Source organism: Carassius carassius, chromosome 17 (genome assembly GCF_963082965.1).
Source record: "Carassius carassius chromosome 17, fCarCar2.1, whole genome shotgun sequence".
Classification (NCBI taxonomy): domain Eukaryota; kingdom Metazoa; phylum Chordata; class Actinopteri; order Cypriniformes; family Cyprinidae; genus Carassius; species Carassius carassius.
Window position 1 is genome coordinate 20,288,862 of NC_081771.1, and position 15,867 is coordinate 20,304,728.

The 15,867-nt window shown below is 36.4% G+C and overlaps 1 long non-coding RNA gene across 1 annotated transcript; it reads left to right on the forward strand.

The window, feature by feature from the left end:
• Positions 1–546: 546 nt before the first annotated feature.
• Positions 547–15,283, forward strand: LOC132160560 (uncharacterized). Its single transcript, XR_009438040.1, has 3 exons — positions 547–1,244; positions 12,675–12,769; positions 14,937–15,283. It is a non-coding gene; the product is annotated as an uncharacterized LOC132160560 (long non-coding RNA).
• Positions 15,284–15,867: the final 584 nt, after the last annotated feature.

Genomic DNA, 15,867 nt, shown 5'->3' on the forward strand with positions numbered 1-15,867 from the left:
CAAGAGATTGTAACACTAAAAAGAGAAAGGAAAACTTAAAATCGCATCATATGACCCCTTTAATCAGCTATCATTTCACACTGATTTTAGGAATAATTTATGGTTAGGGTTAGGTTTAGGGGTAGGGATTAAGTTGAGTCTATATTTTTGGACAGTAATGTTGGTGCAAAATCACGACGACCAGATAGATAGATAGATAGATAGATAGATAGATAGATAGATAGATAGATAGATAGATAGATAGATAGATAGATAGATAGATAGATAGATAGATAGATAGATAGATAGATAGATAGATAGATAGATTTCACAGCCAGTGTGAAATGAAAACAATGTTTTTTAAATCGTTTGTTTGTGTAGAGAGCGTGCAGAGGTCTCCGCTGAACGCCCATTCCAGCCCCTGTGAATTCCAACTGGACGCTTTAAAATATTTTATGGGCGGTGTTCCTATGGAAAAACCAGTCTGCTTGCTTATTGGTTGGTTAAACGTTATATGTAAATGACTTCAGTGGCTAAGCCCCTCCCAACGGAGTTGAGCTGCACGTCTGCTGTGTTGATACCGAACAAAATGGCTGCAGAGGCTTGATCCTGACCCGACACTCTCAGCGCTTTCTCCGGACACTCCGCACTTATCCCTGGATATTTCCACTGTCGTTTTAAAAGCATCTCTGGATTTCTCGACACGACTGCAGCCAGACTGCTCGCCACATCGCTCGCTATCTTTATTTTTGCACTTTAATGAAGCGGCTTGCATCGTATAATTTCATGTCAGTTTACCAGACAGTAACGTTAGCAGCTTCAAACTGCCCTTTTCCTTAACTTGCACCGTAGATGAGATGCTATTTCTGATGACCACTTTATGCCACTGTAATTGACAAACTGCCTCGCTGATTTAACGTTAATGTATTTTTTCCTGGCTTTTCGAGTGTATTTATGTCATGGAAATGTCATCTGCTGTTTTTCCAGCATGTAAGCTTCTATAATCTCCACCAGAGCCCGAAGCTCTGAGTCTGCATAGAAATTTCACAACAGTCCTTTTCCCTTTGCATATTGAATTTTGCGTTTATTGTCGTTCTGTTGCCTTTTTGGGACTCTTTCAGCTGCTCATTCAGTACAGTGTTACCTGGGTCTGTCTGTTTTTACGGGTACATTTTTTTTTCTGGAAAAAAGGCCTTTTATACCGCCGTACAACATGCAACACTTTTTTAAAGAAAGCTGCCAAAGCTCGACTTGTGAACAAAAAGGTAAGTTAAGATACTGGCTCCGTTTCAAAACCTCGGCTGCTGCCTCGTTAACATATACGATTGCAACCGATGTTGTCTAGATAAACAGCTCACTATTTTTTTTTTCTTGTATTTTTTGTTAAATCTTTAATCATTTCTAAAACAGTCTGCAAATTCAATTTAAATTTAATCCGTTGGAGACATTTGTGTGCTCTGGCGTAGTGGTTAAAAATCTGGGCTGTTACTTGAAAGCTTGTAGCTTCTAACTCAGCGACGAGCTTGACCATAAACGCGCCTAAGTTACTACAGGTAGACTGGACCTGTAATGTGTTTACTGTTAGTTACTTTGCTGACTGGGTCAGCTAAATGATAGCTTGGATAAAACACTGTTTTGGATGCATCTAACTGCTGTCAAGACGTGTAATCTGTAATTAGAGCCTTTATTTATACTGAAAAGTTTTTTTCTTAATAGTCTTTAATTTTGTTCTATTTATTTACCCGTGTGTTTATTTTAAGATATACTGTGCTCAAATATGTTAATTAGCATAACAGACTACCACAGTTCCAAAGTAATAAACTATGCAGTGAATCTGATATTTGAATTTAATATTAATTTGGTTGTGAGGGGAGTGATATCACGTTGTCAGTGTCAAAACATATCCCTAAAACTTATGCATTTTTAAATGTTTGAGGTGGTACAAAGTGAAGGGCTGGGCTTTCGCTGTTACTCTTCCTGTCTCTCAAAATAATAGAAGATTCAGCTAATTATAATCTGGTGGGTACAACTAACATCACATGCATATGATCCTATTAAACACTACACTTAAAATCCTCCAATTCACTGGGTCCTCACTGTTGACATGTTCCTTCACACTGAAAGGGATCTATTCACCATGATATTACATTTCTGTTGGTTGTGTGATTTCCAGCAAAACATGCAAAAAGGAAAGCCTGTAACTTGTGTACCGACATATATTTTACAGGAAAGAGAAAGACTAGAAGTCAAATAGATCAGAGTTTGTTTCTTAGATCTAGCCTAGATTCTAGTTCTGTTAGCTGTTTATATTCACAATCTTGGGGTCAACTGTTTTTTCCTTGTGAAAAAATTACATTCAGAATTATTATCTAAATACTAAAGAGCAGTTAGATATTATAAAAAAAATCAATTTTAGAGAACCATCTTTACTCTCTGAAAATAGTAATTTGGATATGCCACCCCCCCCCCCCCCCCATTATTCTAGCACTGTTTATCCATATTGGCATTGTGTTCTTTTGTAGCTTTGCTTATTGTCTTGTTCACTTAATTGAGAACCATAATCTATTTTTCTCTTGAAAATCACGTCACACTTGGCTGATGCCATTGATAAGATGAATAGGGCAATTCACTTGTAATTCATAACCTGTCTACCCTTTGAGTGTGTGCTGCTCAACCTTAATTATAAATCACACCAAAACGAGGAGCTCCTTTGCTCTGATACACTCAGATTCAGCTCTCCCCCCTTTCGTCTGGTTTTAGGAAGCCACCGTCCCTCATGGCACTGCAGGGGATTGGGGTCAAAGCTTGGAGGCGTGAGACGCCAGTGTTCAGCTTGTGGCAAAAAGGCGAAAAGGGCAAGCAGTACGGATGAGCGATCACGCTCTGGACTATACGGGTACAAAAACCCCTGAACCGCAGAGCTTGTAAAAGTAGAATGAGACTGGGAATTCCTTGTCTTTCATGGGATTCTCTGTGTACATTGTGGCTTTCTATTTGGTGTCTAGCCCCACTTTATAGCTGGACATAATTTAATATTGGCTTCTGTGGCTGCACACTGTCTCCGTCTTGCTCTGATAAAATTAGAGCACATTGTTCTTGTCTACACAGATTTCAAAGGCTGGCTCTGGTGAACTCTCCTTTGCTGGAGTTCAGTTTTCATTTCTGTAACCGTAGAATCCTTTTCCTGATTTTTATTCTTTCCTCTGCCTAGATTTTTTTTTTTATGAATTCATTATTATGTTTTTTAAAGGTGGTATTTCTCTTCAGGCAGTCGTGTAGTATCAAACCGCATGTTTGTAATTGCTTAAATTAAAATAGAATATCCATCCTAAGAGGTTAGACAGTGCTGACCTGGCATCAAAACGCATGCTAAATATCGAACAACCAGACAGGGGTCTTGGGCGGTGTTATGGGATCTTTCCACCCATATTTCTCTCATTACCTCATCATCACACTACAGTCCAGTCTAGCTCAGTTAACATTGAACCCTATGATGTAAGAGGCTAAAATCCTCTTGTCCATGTGAGAGGAGAATGGAGGAGAATTAACATACATTTTACATTTTATGACTTTAATGATGTCTAATAATTTGTTTAAAATTGTATTTTATTATTATTAAAAAAATTTTTTTAAATTACTAAAAAACAATTGTGACCTCAGAGCCTAGATAAAACAGCATGAATAAATGCACCAGGCAAACCCAAAATTAAAAGTTAGTGTCAGAAGAGCACGGATATAATTTCTTTAGATTCTTCTTTGTGGTTTCTAAGTTTAGTTATAGAATAGTTTCGTACATGTAACTAATTATTATTTATTTCTGCTTAGTTGTGCCAGTAGCACTGATTTTAGTAGTGCAGAAGTTCCAACATTTTATTCTACTGGTATGTCTTTTTTCTACAAAAAATATTTACATAAAAAGGTGTTTGTAAAATAGTGGTATTCGATGCAAACCATTACTGTCTTCTTTATATTTGTCTAAATATTCTATTTTATTTTAAGAATGCTATCATAAATTTTCAAGACTGCTGTTTAACTTCATCTAGCAGCCAAACAACGAGGGAAAGAATGCATGTGTTAGATTAATGAATGTCAGTGACATTAAGAATTGACCTATTAGGACAAGAGCCAGTTTTGTCAATTACCAGCCAGCCATCCCTAACATTGAGCCCTAATGTTTGAATGTAAATGTAATGTACCACAGTATATGCAATAAGGCTGCACGATAAATCGCATGCAATATTTAATGCGCATCTTGTTTGTAAAGCCTGTTCCGTAATCAGCGGTAAATCTCGATCACGTGCGTGCTTTAACATAGACATGCGTTTACTAAACAGAGCCATTGTTAACTGACAAGCTGCGCAAAACCACGATTGTATATGATATACCACTGATTGCAGAACCGTCTTTAAGATGCGCATTAAATATCACATGCAATTTATCGTGCAGCCCTAATGTCAATGATGGGAATTTGCTGTTATGAGGAACCACAACGAGAGTGCACCATCATAAATTGCTGAGAGGCTTTAGCACTGCAAGAAAGTTGAAGCTTGTTCAAGATGGAGTACAAATCTTATTCGTTCTGTTTTAACTGTTTTCTGGTTTGCTAGTTATCATCATTTCAGATTTCAGTGATTTAATGATTTCTGAATACAGTGATTGTATTGTCCAGTGTATTGATTCAGTGCTGCTTGAGCTCTCAGGCGTACTATTAAAAATGAGCGTCTGGTTTTCCTTTATAAATACTTGTTTGCCTTTATTGTGCTTTGTACCCTTGACAGGCTGTCAGAAGCGATTTTCTGTTTTTCTGTGTGTGGGCTCTGTGGTAGCTGTCAGTATAACCTTCAGGATGAAAGGGAGAACCATTCGGGAATGATACTGACTCCATCTCCTGGAGCTGCGTGTTTTTGATTAGTGTCTTATCCGATTTCACTTTGATAAATTTCATCAGAATAGAGCTGACATTGATGTTTTGACAGCTTAGACAAAGCTGTTCTTCTTGTAAGACAATCCTGGATTGTTTAGCCTCAATTCTGCTGTATGCCTGACTTCTTAAACATCACATGGTAAGGCCAGGATACAACTTAAGGCTCTTTGCTAACTTTAAATGTGTGGTATTCAGTGATTGGTTTCCATTTGGTTGCGAGTTGATTGTTTTGTCTCACTTCCCCTTGTTTTTCCAGCGTAAACTTCAAAAATAGATCAATCTAAATCTAGGCATTAATTCAACTAATTTAAGTTCCAATTTATGTTTTTATACAAATAACTAATTTTTAATATTAATCTAAGCAGTTTATGCAACTGGTCATAGATCATTAAGTCAGTGAGTTGGAGTCAAGATCCAAATCAGTTCAGCTGGAGTCAGGTTGTACAGAAGGAACCAGCATTCTAAATTTAGCAGGTTGTGCCCACTCCCCCCAATCCCGCATATCCTTAACACACAGTAATTCCAGCACGTAGGATGTGCTAAGCTGCTCTTTAGTTGTAGTTTGAGAAGGCCTCTTGATGACCCAGTCAGTGCAGTGAACTACCGAGGGGAGCTGCAGGTTGCTAATACTCTGTGGCAGGAAGGCCGAAGGTTAATGGTTTTCCCCTCCCCTCTGCTGTGGCTTGCCAGAAGTCCTTGTGAGCACACAAGCCTTTGCTCACAGCCTCCACAAGTCTGGATATAAGCCAAGATGGCCTACTCTGAAACACACCACCTTTCAGTGTGTTTTTCTGTATTCCTCCCCTGTCCTTCCCTGCAGGTCGATAACCACATCCCTTGCACCACTTCACCTTAAGCGTTGCCTGACTTAAGCTTGATCATGCAACTTGGGACTTTTCATTTGTGAGAATGAATATCACACTTTTGTTTATTTAGTTTTTATTTTGCCTTTGAGGCATGTAAATTTTAATGATTTATTTTCATCCTCTTTCATTCTTTTTGAGCAATTAGAAAATCTCACTGTTTTTATTATATAGATGAGTGTGCCCTTGCCCAGAGAAAGAGATGTATGTATCCTAAAACTTGGGTCAGTTTCCAGTGGTATTTTTTTCATGCATTCTGGTGTAACTTTGGTAATTGTAAACAAATAACATTGACTGTGATATTATTCCTAGAGTAGAGTGCTAGCAATGCCAAGGTCAGGGGTTCAATTCCTAGGGAATGCATTAACTGGCAAATTGTACCTTCAATGCAATGTAAGTCATTTGAATTAAAGCATTTGCCAAATGCATCGTAGGTTTAAGAGTTTATTGTTTTTACTTCTGGTGAAAGAACTTTAAAAAGTTTGGCGTTTCAGCTGATATGTTTAGTTAATTTTCAAGAATCTCTTCAATCCATCTTTTTCAATTAATACTCTGATTTCAGCAGTCTGTAGCACGATTCAGGCAGTAATTATTTCTCATGAGGACGTCTGTAAAAATGTATTTACATATCACCTCAGTGATAAAACTCATGAATTCAGATGGCTATTTATTTATAGAGGAGGAGTGAGTTATGTGATCCTACGAACCCTCGAACATGCTGCTCACGTGACCAGTCACACAATTTTTCTGCTGTAAATAAAATTAACTTTAGCTTATTTACAAAATGTATTCTTATTGTGTAAAATGCATTTAAGTTTAATAATATATAATCCTATTTATTATTAGATTATTTAAATCTCCTGTTTAAAAAGACACGCTATAGTTGTAGCTATATAATTATACACAATATAGTTATAGCCTATATAACCGTTTATAAAACTAATTTTAAAACTGCATTGCATACTACCTGCTGCTGCCATAATAAAGACCCATTTAAAATGTTTGTGTGCTTTTCTTCTCTTTCTGCTCCCAGTCGCTGTGAGCAGTTATGAAGTATTGTTCTTTTAAATACTTTCCAGCATTTTAGAAATAAATATGTGTGCAAATTATACCGAAGTAAAACAGTTATATAGAGTTAATAAGATGGTTGTTAGGTTTAGGTGCGGGTTTAGTATTAAGAATCTAAAATATTGTCATGCAGAATAAGGCATTAATATGTGCTTTATGCTACATTATGTTAGTAGTATTCAAAATAAAAAAACCGTAAAATAAGTGTTGTTAAATATATAAAATAATAGTTACTATTAGTACAGTAGCAAGAATATTTTTGTGAACCCTTTGAAAATATCTGCATTTTTGCATTGGTCACTCAAAATGTAATTAGACTTAAAGGGATAGTTCACCCAAAAATGAAAACTTTGTCTTTAAATACTCGCCTTTTTCGTTCCAAACCCGTAAGATTACCGTTCATCTTTGGAACACATATAAAGATATTTTTGATGAAATCTGACGGCTCTCTAACCCTCCCGTAGACTCAGTCCACAAACTCTTCCTTTGCATATACTGTGAGTTTGGGTTGCTTAACGTTTTTCTGGGAAAACTCTAGATTTATAACGTAAATAATTTATAAAACTATGCAAATACAGGAGTAGGCTATATCAACATTTCTGTTAAGCTAGTGTGATTTGTTGTACATCACAGTTTCAAAATAAAAATTCAAGCCCTGGCTCAGAGTTTGCATGTGGCCAAATCTTAAAATGACATAGATTTAAACGTCATTGAATCACGCTGTAAAGTGAAGCATGGCCAGGCCGTTGGCGCCCTCTGCAGGTATTTTTTTGAATCATAATGTACTCACATTAGGTTATTTTCATATTATTTGTAGGCATATAACATATTTTAACAGTAATGCTCAAAAAGCCCATGTGTTTAATTGGTTTTGATACTTTATTTGAACCAATTATTATTACCTCATCGTTAGTTTATATGTAGTCATTATAAAGCCTGTTTTTCACTTAAAATATCAGGTTACTCAGTTGTAAAATATAATCAGTAGATTAAGATTACTTGATTACCAAGATAATCATTAGTTACGGCTCTAGATTAGTTAAATGTTTCAAAATACAACTTCATTGTTTTGCTTTCTGTGATTTAAAAGACAAATATTTTGTCATTGAAAATTTCTTAAAAATAATATTAAAAAATTGTCTCATTCTAGCGAACCAAGTATCTAGATTTTGTCTTATCTCATGAGCTAAGTGTATTGTCACACCCCTAGTGTCTACAAGCATGACATAACTTATAATTTTCCAAGTGTATGATGAAGCTTTTACTCTTCAGGTAAATCATATATTCGTAAAAAAAAATTACTTTGAATGAGGAAAAGCGATAACTTTGCCATAGTATATTTTCATGTTGCCACAGCCATTGTGTGCTGCACTTTATTTATACCATTTTGTTTTATTAGTTCATTTATCAGAATTTGAAAGATAACAATATTGTGATCTCTGTTTTTAGTCCTTGAAAACCAAAAGTAGTGCTTGAAAAGTCCTTGAAAGTCCTGGAATTTCATTTTGCAGTTTCTATATGAACCCTGTGAACTGTTACAGAACAGACACTGCTACTTTGCTGTCATTGAAAGAACAATGAAGTGTATCAAGACGTATTAGTGGAGAATGTCAGTATAACAGTTTATGACTTCAGGAGAGGTTAGGTGAAGCTACAAGACAGTGACCCAAAGCACACAAATAAATAAAGAATGGCTGGGGAAAAAAATAAAAATGTGTTTCCCTGACCTTAACCCAGGGCAGATTTTGTGGCATAATTTAGGAAGGGTTGTTCTAGCATGACCGCTCAGAAATATTGATAAACTGAAACAGATTTGTGGGGAGGGATGGACCAAAATTGGTCAATAGTAAGCATGTAACGATTCACTGAACTTGCGATGCGATACGATTCACGATACTGGTTTCACGATACGATGTTCTCACAATTGTTTGTACAAAATGAGATTTAAGAAAGATAAATGAAAAAGTTTCCTTTTATTATTTCATTCTCACTCAGACAAAATGCTGTACATTTCTTTTTGAAACTGAAATATCTTTGTCAAAAAACAAAACTAAATTGAAATATTAAAACAAATCCCAAATAAAATAATACAAATAAAATAAATATTTTCATATAAACAAACTAAGGCTTTGCCAGTGCTCTTTCCTAGCTTAGAATTTTTATTTTTTTTATTTTTTATTTTTTACATGTTTTTTTAAAGAAATATCAGCATATCCACATTAATACTCAGTTTACACAAACACATTTGGAAACACATTTAGAAAAATATGCCATAATAAAAAAAAATCAATTTAGAGAGAGTAAAATAAATACAATTTAGAGAAAGAGTAAAATAAATACAATTTAGAGAAAGAGTAAAATAAATACAATAGGCTACCTGGTTCTGCAACATCAGTACAGCTTTCTCCTTCAGTCTGTGGAATACATCATCGCGTTGGTCTGTCTCTAGATGAGGCAGAGCCCGGAATCTGGGGTCTAATGCGGTGCACTCCAGCAGGTGGTTGTACTCTTAAGTGTATCTGTTGTAAAGGTTGTTCAGTATAGCTCTCTTTATGTTGCTCACAGTGGGGGAATCTTCTTCGTTGGATGCCATGTTATGCTCGATCATATGCTTTAAGGGCACAATGAGAGACACAGTGGGTTTTTTTTTCGTCACACAGCACAGTGGTGGCCGTTTTGAGTGGCTTTAGAAGCTTCACTATGTCCTCCGCATCACGGATGTTTGAGCCATCCAAAGTATCGATGTCACGGACATTTAGTCGAACGTCGTTGGTCAGTAGAGTTGCTGTCACAGCCGCTTGCTGTTTGAGATAGCGTTCCGCTCCAGCAGCAGTATCTGTTTGGCTGCGAGCGCAGCTGTGGAGCTTCGGTGAAAAAAGGCAGCAATACGCCTCACTCTGCCCTACAAACGGCTCACGCGGGGCACACTCAAACCCGCCATTTTTGCTACTGTTTAAAGTTACAGCTTGTTCGCTGCTATCGCGCCTGCAAAGCGAAGTCAAAATATAGGCTACTGCTTCAGCGCCCCCTGCTGTTTAACACGTGTATCGCGATTCGTTTAACATCTCAACCGACCCGAATCGTCACATATTATTATCGATTTTCAACCGGCTCGGAGTGCATCGTTACATCCCTAGTCAATTGTCATGTAAGCAACTAGAAGATATTTAGTTGAGGTTTTGCTGCTAATGAGGATCTGCAATTTACTAAAGTCAAGGGTTCATTGACTTTCTTCATCCTGCACAGCAATAAAAATGTGAAAAATACAGTTTGTGTATTATTAGTTAAGTCAGTTTGTATTTGTCTATAATTGTGAGTTAAATTAAGATCAGGCCACAATTTATTTGTTATAAAAACAGAAATCCAGATATTTTGAAAGGGTTCACGTATTGAATCTTGCCACTGTGTTATTAAGGTCCAATCCCAATTATATTTTATACCCCTTCCCCTTCCCCTTCCCCTACCCCTCCACCTACCCCTTCCCCTTGTCCCTTGAAACAGAGTGTCAAGGGGTAGGGGAGAAAATATTCCCCTAAGGATTGGGACACCATTACTATGACGTCACACGCCATCATTCATCGTCTAGCTCTTACAATATACACATATGCTGGTGTGCATTAGAGCCTTTAATTATCGTTCTGTATTGATGAGCTGCTTACTGACACACGCACATATCGGAAATCGCACAGCACACACATCCAGGAGAAAATAAACTTGTCAACGCTTTTATTAAATACAGTTTAAATACTAAATCGCTACATTATATTTTCCAGCGACGAGAGGATACAATCGCTGTTTTTAAGTAAACTCACTCTAATAATATAAACGCACAGACGCGAATACACGCAACTTCCATTTCTCTTTCTCTCTCTCTCTCTCTCTCTCTCCCTCTCTCTCTCTCTCTCTCTCTCTCTCTCTCTCTCTCTCGAATAGGCAATATTTGAGAAAATGGTTTAGCGATTTCTAATTATTGGGGGGATTAGCCCCCATCAATGTCTACGGCAGTTATCGACCTGATCAGACATATGCTGTGCTGATCAGACTATCATACAGTCTGTAATATGACGTTAGCAAATATTAGCGATTTTTTGCAAACATTAATGTGACCATTGCATGACCATTAATATGAACTCACAATTGAATGTAACATAAAACAAATGATTACTTTTCGTTAAAATCTTTATTTATGCCAAAAAAGCTTACATTTATGTGTCTTTTTGTTCACTGTAGCAGCCATGTTGCCGAGATAATTCATACCCCTTCGTTTGAAGTGTGGTCCCAAAAAATCTTCATTTGAAGGGCTATCTGGACCTTCCCCTTACCCCTTCCCCTCCAACCAAAAGAGAATCGAGACACCACTACCCCTTCACGTGAACGCGCGAAACGGAGGGGAAGGGGAAAGGGGAAGGGCTAAGGGGTCGAACTGGGTTTGGGCCTAGTTCATGTAAAATGTTAAACTATTAAACATAATTTTAATAGTTTAATATTATTTGATTAATTAATTATTAAATTCTAAATTCAATGAATTGTTCAACATAATTCAAAATTAAACATTTAAAAAAAAGCTTAATTTTTGAAAAACTTGACTTAATTTACTGTAGATTTAGTGCCCTAGGTTGTGTAATGATGTAAGGATGGTTCTTCTGATTGGGAGGAAAAAACACATTAGAGACAATATATTGTTACATTTATTTGTGATGTTGTGCAAGTAAAACCTGGAATAAATTATAAACTGGGCCAAGTATTTGATTTTATAGAATGTTTTTTCCATTAAAAACAAATTTATCAGAATCAAATAATACAGTATGTTTACACAAATCCTAATGGGACTGTATCTGCTCTATTGTCTGTAGCAGATGGTTATATTTTATTAACAGCTAAACTGGTAGGCTTTGGAAAATTCCAGCAGACAAAGGGTGGGGGATATTTATAAAGCTGTTCAGTGTCCCCCTCTACAAAATGCACCGGGTAATTTCAACATGATCCATTCCTATCTTCTCGCTCTGGACCTCTGCCAAGATGTAATGTAAATGGCAATCAAATGCCTGTGTTCTGATTGGACAGTAAAAGTGGGGATAAGTTTACTAGCCAATGGAAGGGGTTTGAGGCTGAGTCAGAGGTTAAATCAGGACAGCCGATTGGCAACTCTAAGCATCGGTCCAGCCATACCATGGCTCTCTGCCAGTGCGTTGTTTCTAAGCACAATGCACTGTTGTCACTTGCAGTTTCACTGATTGACAACTTTTCCTTGACAAACTGGCAACTCAACAAGACACCTTCCCCATTATTTCTGGCGTATATTGTTTACGTGTATGGTTATGAATTAATACCTGACTTGTGACTTCTGAGATCTAATTGTGTGTTGTTGGGTGGAAAATGCGTTTAGATTTAGGGTGTAATATATTGTGCATTGTCTTACATTTGGAAAGATGAGGATCATCTGTCCACTTGGCTAGGTCATGCTTTCTAAACTGTGCATGAGTGAGATAAGTGAAGTCAGGATACCAACTGGCACTGACAAAATGTGGATGGACCCCTGTAGCACAATCAATTTGTCAAATCAATGCACGGTCATAGTTTTACCAATGCCTTTTGGGGACTTTTTGTATTAGGATTTTGGTCACTGCAGTGTTGGACTTAACTAGACTTACCTTAGAGACTGATCCCCTCAAATTGGCCTCAGGTTGGGTCTCAGAAATCATTACCTGTCTCCAGATACATTAAAGAGTGATAAAGTTGGATCTGGAAACATTGTATCTGTTCTTTTACTGTCCAAATTTTGCAGATCCTACATCCTTCCATCCTGACAATTATAAATTATTTACCTGTCTGTCCTCTAGCTGAGAGAAGCTGAACATCACGAGGAGAGAACCATTTGATGGAAGAAAAGAAAAGGCTAGAAGAAGAGACAAAGAAGGATACTACACAGAAAACGGTCAGTTTGTTTTAATAAAAAAAAAGAAACAAAAAATAAATAAACTTCTGGTAGCCTGGACCGAGAAGACATATTATATTTTTTTTTATATAAAGCCAATAACTGATGGATGACAGTGATGAATACAATTATCTACTGTTTTCCTTAAGGTAAAAACTAAAAAAAAAAAAGAAATTGGTAATTTTAAATAGGGGTGCACCGAAATTTCGGCCGCCGAAAATTTTCGGCCGAAATGGCATTATCGGTTTCGGGCCGAAATAAAAAAAACAGCCGAAAACGTAAACCGAAAATGAATGTCACCCGCCCCTCCCATCCGTGCACAAGCGCTTAGGTTTCACTCACGGTCGAGCTGTTATCACACGTCTGCCTATCAAAGATTAAGCATGTCAAAGGGCTGTCACAATAAAAAAAAGCTTGTCACAAAAGCTGCACAATCGATCGGAGCATCGGACCAACCAACACAAGTTTCGAAAACGAAAATAGGGAATCGATTTTAACGGCCTTCTCTCGGAGCGCGTCCAGCTCGCCACTATACGCTCGCAGCGAACGCGCATCACACAGCAACTGCAGGTTCTGACACACACACACAGAGCCTATTAGTGCATAATATCAATGTAGCCTTCAGTAATGTTTTTCATTGATGTTATGGCAGTCCACATTGCTGACTTGTGCGCGTCTCAAGCGCCCTCTTTACGTTCGCCCTAATGCCTGTTTAGTTGTCGGTGGATTTGCCTATATTTGGCGTTGAAAAACGGATCAACGCCAAATATAGGCAATTTACTAACGATTCAATGAACACTTTGCCTATGTCTCAAAAATCGAACAGGATTTTTTTTTTCACAAAAGTGACAGCCCTATACGAGAGGACACCAAAGTTGCAATATGTAGCATTTGTTCTGCAAAATCTCCAAAATTGTGGATTTTTTTTGCACAATTTTTAAAAAACTATTTTATTTGATGGAACATAAAACTTGAAGAATAATTATTATTTATATTTATTGTTAAAAATATTTTATGTTTTGTTATGTAACTGTTAATAAAAGTTTGATTATTATATTGTGATTTTTCAATTCAGATCCATTAAATCCAAGCAATATATATATACGTTTTTAAAAGAAGCCATTTTCGGCTTCAGTTTCGGTTTTCGGCCAAGTGCATCCTAAATTTTCGGTTTCGGTTTCGGCGCAGAATTTTCATTTCGGTGCATCACTAATTTTAAATCTTACACGTAACATCAGAAATTGTAGTATACTTTATAAGTTTTTTTTTATTTTTTTTTTTACTCTAGTTATTTAATTATTGGGTGAAATTAATATTAGAGGACAAATGTAATCAAAGGGTGAAAATATTGTGCAGTTAAATATCCAATATGGACTGATTTCGATATGTTTTAGAACGTCGTAGACATTAACTGATATGCTACACAAATATATATATATATATATATATATATATATATATATATACATATACACACACACATACTGTGCAGCCCCACATAATTTATTTTAATATCAGTTAGAACAGGTTATGATTTAGCGGTTAACAGTTTTTCATCTCTTAAGACTTTTTCCTATTAAGAATTTGTCATTTGTGTTTGAATCAGTGGTTAGATCTTTTGGGATTCAGCAAATGCACATTGAGTACTCCAGTATCTTTATTTTGAACCCGGTGTTCTGAAGTTCTGTACTTAAAAGGGCAGTAAGAAAAGAACAGTCTTTATAACAGTTCTGTAATGGCACCAGGGAATGTAAACTAGCACTCTGGCCTTGCTCCCTTCTCTTACTCCTCTTCCCCCTAGACTCCTCTCTGACAGAGGGCTGTTTGTAATCTGTCTCCACTCGATTAGCAGGCCACTGTTTTTGCCAATATGATTTGCTCCGTAATCTCTTGTCAAGATTGCAAGGCACGGTGTATTTTAAGACATGAAGTAGAGTTTTGTTTTTTGTTGGTGCTTATTTAATCTTGCTGTTATTTTGGGCTGGGTACAATTTTGAACCTCTTTAACCCCAAATAATTTATTAGCAGTAAAATGTCAGGTCAGCCTGCTACAGAAATATGGTATGAATCATACTATGCAAATAACATGTAATCTACTACACTAAACAAGTAGAGTGAAATATATCATAGCTTTTGCTGATAATGCATCTTTTGCTTTTATTTACAGGATACTGAACAGAAAATCAAAGGCAAGTACTCTTTAAAGTCCTTTTCATCTTTAAAAATACAATATTGTTATATTTCAACAGAAGAGTAATGTAATTCAGCTCAAATTTAATGCGGCTCCTGTGTTGTAAGGTCAGCAGATATGGAGATCTCCCTCATTAGTCTGAAGATAGCTTTTGTCGCTCTGATTTCATGCCTGTGCGGACTAATGCTTGGTGACACATGCTTTATTTCATTAGCATATGTTCACTGGGCTGTAGGGAAACCCAGATGGGTAATACTGGGTATCACTCCCTCAGTATCAGCAGTTTGCTGGATTTAATTTATGGACTTGTTTTTTTTTTTTTTTTTATTATTATTATTATTATTATTATATATTGTTTCTTGCTTTCTGACACCTATGGTAAAATTTCTGACTTTAGGGAATATTGTATATATTTAGTAAATAAAAATAGAGATATAATTTATAATATCTACATTAATATAACTAATTTTGGGGTTTCTCAGGGTCAGACTCAGAATCAAATCAATCATAAATGAACTCACACTTGCAACATTCTGTACTTGAACTTAACATAAACTCCATGTCATGTGTAACATCAGAGATAAAAAAAAATTTAACATCATAAAATTAAGATGTCAATGTCACCTTTATTTATATAGCGCTATAAACAAAATACATTGCGTCAAAGCAACTGAACAACATTCATTAGGAAAACAGTGTCAATAATGCAAAAATGATAGTTAAAGGCAGTTCATCATTGGATTCAGTTATGTCATCTCTGTTCAGTTAAATAGTGTCTGTGCATTTATTTGCAATCAAGTCAACGATATCGCTGTAGATGAAGACTAGGGGTGGGCAATATCTCTATTTAAAATATATCGTATATATCGATATATTGTTTATATTTAGTTCTGATTCCGCCACTTTG